This window comes from Cyanistes caeruleus, chromosome 1, assembly GCF_971803275.1.
Source record: "Cyanistes caeruleus chromosome 1, bCyaCae1.hap1.1, whole genome shotgun sequence".
NCBI lineage: Eukaryota > Metazoa > Chordata > Aves > Passeriformes > Paridae > Cyanistes > Cyanistes caeruleus.
In genome coordinates this window covers 91,939,360-91,946,775 of record NC_141701.1, presented here as the reverse complement: position 1 = coordinate 91,946,775, position 7,416 = coordinate 91,939,360, and positions in this window count along the sequence as shown.

The window sequence follows — 7,416 nt, the reverse complement described above, 5'->3', positions numbered from 1 at the left end:
ATCTAGTCCTTTGTCCTCCAAGGACTTGAACAGACAGGTGGAGATAACAATTAGTTCTATGCAAAATCAGGCCTAGAATTAGGGTCTGGTAGCTGGAATTAATGAGATGCCTGGTTTTCTATGGCTTTGGATTGTGTCACTGGATTAACCTGTGTCTAAGAACGTATGAGCTCTGTTCCAAGGTTTGACTGCAACTGGGAAAATCCTCAAAGTGCCTGCCTTTGGTGATTCTCTGGTGACTAAAAATATGGTGAAAGAGTTCTTAGAGGTCTCTTTTGTTAAAAGAACTACAATTTTATTCCTCCCTTCTTACTTTCACACAATTTGTGGAATTTCATCTTTTACCTTCTTGTCCTGCAGTAGCTGGCTTGAAATTTGCCAACAGGCTCAAAAGGCTGTGGTGAGGGAGAGAAGTTAGAAACATACAGGCTGGCATGTAGTGCTTTCCTGAGAAAAGTAAACTTAAAAGGACATAGTGTCTGTCCTATGAAGCTTACTGTATCCCTAAAGGATGGGCTAAAGACAAGAGAATGGACTGAAGGAGGTATGACATATTAAGGACTCATGTTGGAAATTCTTTTAGCAACTGGAGGAGCCCCCCAGTTCAGTTTGCCACTGCCTAGCTGCTGGGGTCTATTGAGCTTCCAGAAAGGTATGATGCAGGAATTAATGTTCTCACACTTCCTGTTGCCCCATTTGCTTGGTCATGGCTTATATACTCCACATGAGATCTGTAGGAGAAAGAGATATGAAAAGAGAGGACTGCCATTTTTTCCAGGAAGAGCAGATTGCAAGACTGTGGCATTTTTCCCACACATCTTGAATAGTTTTATACTTGGGCTTTTTGAGGAGTTTTTAATTAATTTATTGTTTAAATAACTCTAATGAGTAGAGCCCCTGCCACACTGATTCTAATGAGGATTGCATGTGCTCTGTGTCTTTCTCATTGTGGCCTATGTAATTTAAATATCTTAGCCAACATGTGCTGTGGCAGATTTCACTTATATCTGCTTAAATTAAAGCTTGTCAGTTTAGGAGCTAAGAAGCATGCAAATATTTGAGAGATATTTGACATTCACTGCTGAAATCATCACACTAAATATCTGGCATCAGTGACATTACTTGAGAAGGGTTAGAAATTCTTGCTGTGTTGTACAGGCTGGACATTCTGGACTTAATGAAGAAAAATGTACTTATCCTTATGTGTTCAAAATTAAGGTCTCCACCAAAATTTCAGCTTGTTTTTCTTCTGTATTTTCTCTGAGCAATATGTGACTGTTTGAGTAGCTCAAAGTTGCTGCTAGGAGAACAAACAGTACCAATATCTCAGAAGTAGTTGGAGTAATAGCACAATATAGCTGTAAAAGGAATGGCATTTCCTTATGTTCTCATCCCCTAGAAATGCAAAGGAAGATGGCGCTGAGCTGGAAGAGTCTGATGGAACCTTGGATGTTTGAACAGTTCCAGGAGATGAAGATTAATTTCCTGTGCATGTGTATTTTTTCCTATTATGGGTCACTATATCAAAACACCATACTATATGTAGTACGTACAGCATGCAAACTTTCTGTGCTGAAAAGTACTGGCTTGTTGACACACTGAAGTCAAAATTGGATATTAAAATGGAAGTATTAAACATCTAGGTGTAATCTCAATTGTAATGTAATTGTAGTGGTACTTAGTTGGTCATTACAAAAGGCAGAAGATCCCAAATATTCCAATACTGAGATAGAGTCCCTGCAACCAATTATAGAGTGTCTTCTTTTCTGATAGAGGTTCAATTAAAATGCAAACAGTATCAAACAAAGTATGATCACAAGATAGGCTGGAAAACATCCCAGGAGGTCTCCAGTCCAACATCCTGCTCTAGACAGGACCTGCCATAAGATGAGACCAGGCTGCTCAAAGCTTTACCTAAGTGGGACTTGAAAACCTCCAAGGAGGCTGCACGATCTCTGGGCAACTCTAGCTGTCCCCAGGGGAAAAATAAATATCCTTACAACCAGACTGGACAGCTTTCCACTTATGCCATGCCTTCCCACCACACACTGCTGTGGAGAGCTTGACTCTTGTCATGTTGGTGATCTCTTTGCTCAGCAGCAGGGTGCTCTGCTGACCACCCACTTCTGGTGACTGAGATGCAGAGGAAGCCCTGATGTTCTGGCATCTTACATGGTATAAAGGCAAGTAATAGCTGTTAAATACCACATTTCCTCTTCTAAAATCCATGTACTGACCTACTCCCTCACTCTAATCACTCCTTTCATTTTTTTCATTTAACCTTAGACTGGTGGGTCTTGTACTGTTCAAAGGTTTTGAGAACTAGGGAGAAGGAACATTTTCTTTAATCTCTTTTGATTTATGTTGTTTACAGCTAGGCACAGGACAAAACACCACTTCCCCCAGAGAATCTCAGCATTCCATTTTCCACAGTTTATTCCCCATTTCCTTCAGGATCTGACTTTTAGCCATAACCATCTGTCTTGTTCATCGTGAAATTTTGTGTAAGTGGTGTGGCACAAGCCCTGAGTATGTCCTACTCTGCAGTCTCATCAGAGCCAAGGAGAAGAGTCATGAACTCTTGTCTTGGCCCTGATACCTGTTCACTCTAACATGTGTCAGCTCCAATTAGAGTCCCCCACAGATTCAGCCCACTGCCATGTCCAGGTTACCAGCTTTGAAGGAGCAGCAGCCTGCCCCTTTACCAACTAAACTCAGCCTAGGTGAAGGTCAGATCTGTCATGCTGAGCTCTTTATAAGTTGAGAGACACTGCAAATAACTTGGTGGGAAGAACACTGGTGGGGAAGATGGAGTTGACAGAACCGAGCCATCTTTTGTAGCACTTCAACTTTCTTGTAAGGGAATTTTGTTTTGTGTTTGAATTCAGGGCAGGTCCAAGTGGAGCTGTTACTCAATCCAGCAGAAACCATGTGGAAGAGTGGATCCCTTTACCCTAAAACACTGTGCAACTCTGACTACACTTCTTCATGCCGTGGACTCACCTCTGTGATCCTCTCCCTTTTCATCCTTCTTTGCCCAGTTTCAGGTCTGGAACAATTCCCGTTGGCAGCCTCCTGTAGCACTGGAATGCTGAATGTTTCAGGCTGGCTGGTAAATCTTCACTTTTTGGATAAGAAAACTTGTATATAGAAAAATGAGATTTCGTGGTACTGCTCCACGTGCTTTTCAGAACTGCTGTTTACTGTTGCCTGAGTCCCTGTTAGTTGAAAAGCTTAGGAGGGGTTCAGGAACTTCACACACTCAGGGTGCCTCTGCACTTTGTTCTCTCTGATGGTATTCAATTAATTTGTTTTCTCTGAAGAATTGGACAGGCTTTCTCCAGATTTGGTGCTGCACATGAATGCTTATGCATAATGTGGCTTAAAGAAAAGATGAATTGGTGAGCAGTCTGGAAACCTGAGGCACATTGCCCTTTTGAGTAATGATTCTGCATATGGAAGGGGGAGGAAAACATTGCCATAGGGCCTCTATGACCTGTTCATGGGTAAATAATTATTTAGAAAACATTGATTTGGAATGAAAAGTCAGCTCAAAGGCCTGATGGTTATACAGCAGTTCACAGGGTTAAACTGGGAAGGTTGTGAAATCAGTCAAAAATAAAATTAATCCCTGAACAAAACTGGCCTGGTGAAGTTTTTATTTTGAGAAATAAAGAGAAAAACATAGCATTGTTGATTACTGAGGGTGGAGAAAAGCATCCTCTAGGCTTTTGACATTTTTAAGACGCAATGTTGTACATCAAATTAATTAAGCCAAATGCTGTGTATATGCACAGGAACAACATTCCTATGAATGGTGAGTGAGTAAGTTCTCTGAGCATTTCCAGGACATGGAAGACTTTAAAATAGACCCATCTAAATTTTTATGGCATGACATATAAGCCAGCCAGGTTGGAGAACTGGGCAAGGCACCTTGGAAGTCAGAAGCCTCACACTGATCTTTATTATCTAAGATGTTTCCTTTTCCTGGCTCCTGTTCCCCAGCTGAAGAATTAGTATAATGCCAAGGTTCAACTGACTGTTTTATTTACTCAGTTTAGAGTTTAGATTTCTTTGTGATAGATGTAGTTGACTCAGCTGCAGCCCTTGTTGCAGGGCAACAAAGCTGGTGAATGATCTAGAAAAATCTGTCTTTTGAGGACTGAGTGAGGCAGCCTGGAGAAAAGGAGGCTCGGGTGGGACATCATTACTCTCTGCCTGAAAGGAGGGTGTAGTGAGGTGGGGATCATCTCTTCTGTCATGTATCAGGAGAAAGGACAAGAGGAGATGGCCTTAAATTGCACCAGGGGAGATCCCAACTAGGTATTAGAAACAATAAAAATATAAAAAAAAATTATAAGAGTGGCTAAGCCCTGAATAAAGTTGCCCAGGGAAGTGGTGGTCACATCTCTGTAAGTGTAGGAGAGACTTGTGGCAGGTGGGGATAGGGTTTAGGGGTAACTGTGGCAGTGCTGGGTTCATGGTTGGACCAAATGATGTTGAAGGTCTCTTCTAGCCTTGATAATTCTGTGAGAAATTAAGAATTCTCATTTATTTTCTGGTAAAATCCAATTGCTTTTTTTTCAAAAGCCTTTCTTTGGAGGGGCTCTGAAGAAGGGAAGTTTACCTGCTGAATTGGGATCTCATAACACAAGAAAGCTCTTTCATTGCAAGGTAATTTGAGGTTGTTAGAATGAAAAGTACCACAGAAGTCTGACATAGTAGTTACTGAACTGCTGAATACTCCCTCAGGTCCAGAAGCCCATTTCCTGTGCTCATAAGCTGCTCCTCCCAGCTGATGAGAGCCTTGCCAAATTCTGCAGAGATTGTAGGAAGTTAATACTTGAAGGTATCCTCTTCTCCTCTACTTATGCCAAATACAAGCAAAAGCAGCGAAAATTCTGCTTGTCTTGATCACAGTGGAAATATCTTCAGTCAATCAAACCATTAAAACTATCTTCTGTTCTTTGATTCCTATTTGTAGCCTCCTGTCCCTTTGTTATATCTTTCCTAGTGCTGAAGAGAAGCTTCATCTGCTGCTCCTGCATCTCTGGAGGTAGGCAGCTCACTGCATGCTGCTGCTATGGAATGCTTTCCATCAACTCCAGGTCCCAAGTGGGGCATATAATTCTTCATAAATGGAAAGGCAACTTTCCAGGCTTTGCCCCAAAGAAACACACAAAGGAAAATGTGCAATATATGGTTTTCTTTCTTTTGATACCTTTTTCTTTAGATAATGCATGTCAAATTTAAGTCTAATAGTCCCAGTGAGATCAAGTTTATTAGCACTAATAATTTATATGTTTTACAGACATAAACTTCTCTTCCTGCTCATTTCTGAAGTCAGTACATGGAATTCCCAAAATATAGTCTGAGCTTACACAGACATCAAGATCATAGTAACTGGAACATATTGTTTAAGTCAGTGGAAATTCTGGAAGTCTTTTAACACCCAAAATCACTCATTGATCATAAGTAATAATATTCATTCTTATTAATTATTGCTATAGAATTATGTTGGACCCTTTCCATTTTTTAATGCTTTAGGCAATGCTCCATCACACTTTGACCAACATTTAGAAAAAAATGGCCCGTATGTCTTTTTCTCAAAGCAAATAAATTAATTTTTATGGAATGGTAAGTGGAGGGTAGAACTGAATAAGCTAGTTGCAATGGAAATAATCTTTCAAAACATTGGAAAATTTAGACACTTGCAATAGCATGTGGTCTAATTTCCTGAACCTGTGAGAAAGGACATGAATTATTATATAGCTTACTGCTGAACATATGCCTGATTCCTTATGTATGTAGAAAGCAAGTTTGGAATATGTGCACGAGTCAGGTCCAGCCTTTCTCATTCTGTCTCTTACAAGTTTAAAACCAAGGCAGACGTTGTGATTGACAGGAAGGAGTGCCAAGAAATGAGCCAGGTCAACTTAGGATAGTCTTGATGCTTCTAAACTGGACTGGACAAGGCGAAAAATAACTTTTGCTAACCTCTCTAATTTGTAAATATTTTTTTCTGTATTTTGTTAAAAAAAAATTGTTAGAAGTTTTGGAATTATATTTTTTCAGTGTGTATCAAAATGGCCAGTGTGGTAATTTTGAATATGAACCATATTCACTGTTCTTCTGGCATGGCAGTCTTCCTCTAATATTCCTGCACTGTTTTCACAGCAGTTACAAATAAGTTTACTGAACCTTGTCATGGGGTGGACTCAAAGATGATGCAATGGGAGTTGTTTTTTTGGAGGGGGTTGGGTTTTGGTTTTTTTTTTTGGTTGGTTTATTTACTTAGAGGTCTTGTTTGTTTGGAGTTTGTTGTTTTTTTTTTTTTAAGAAAGAAATATATACCTGAGTATAAAACTCAGATAGAACCTTGGCTCCTTTAAGGTCACATCAAGATGGAATCCCACAAACACAGGTTCAGTTGCCACGTGGGGAATGCAGGATATTCACAGTTCTCATTCAATTTACTGCTTTTACTTGAAAGGTTTCTGGATTCCAGAGCTGGATGGTGGGGTGACATTGAATACAAGAATGTGTAGCACTTTATAGAACTTTTCCTTTATTACCAGCTCGATAATCACATTAAGTTAGACTGAAAATTTGAACTAATTCTTTCCCTTGAGGCCTGGGTTCTAATAATGGTAAAAATCTGTGAAATAAGATGAATACAATTCAATAATTATATTGATAAATAAAATGAAAATCAACTAATTGTGTCATTCAGTCAGTTGCCTGCCTCCGTTGTTGCTGCCTTTCTGCATCAGCGACTGCTAAACTTTTTCTGTCACACTTCAATAAATTTAATTGTGCAGAATAAATGAGCTAATTTTTGAAGTCACAGGCTCTGTTTGCAAGATAAGGATGATGATTTATTGACCTCCTTCTAACTCTGCAAGAAAGTCACCCTCCTTTTTCCTGACAACCATAAAAAGGGGTTTTGTCCCACTTCCCCCACCACCTTGCTAAATCCTACTTTGTATATTTACCTTCCCATCTCATTTTCTTGAAGTGGCATGATACAGCACAATAGATCAAAGATCCCTGCCTGAGTTTGGTGGCTATATAGAATATTCCAAATGATTATCAGAACCATGGGGATTTTTTTCTTTCACCTTATACTACTTTTTTCTGATGATCTTTTCATTTTGGAAGGGTGAGGACTAACAGGAAGTACAAGAAAAAAAGACATAGATTAATGCCAGTTTTTTTCTGGAAGCTATGTTCTAATCTCAGTCATGGTTCTATGAGTTCATATACCCTGCCAGGATGGACACTTGCTCCAGTGCTCATTCACATTGATAGTTTGACCAGGAACACAGGAAAAGGTTGGTACTAGGCATTGGACATGCCTTGGAAAAAAAAGTCAGCTTTTAAAACTTTTGCTTCTGTTTCTTGGGCTTAGATGAT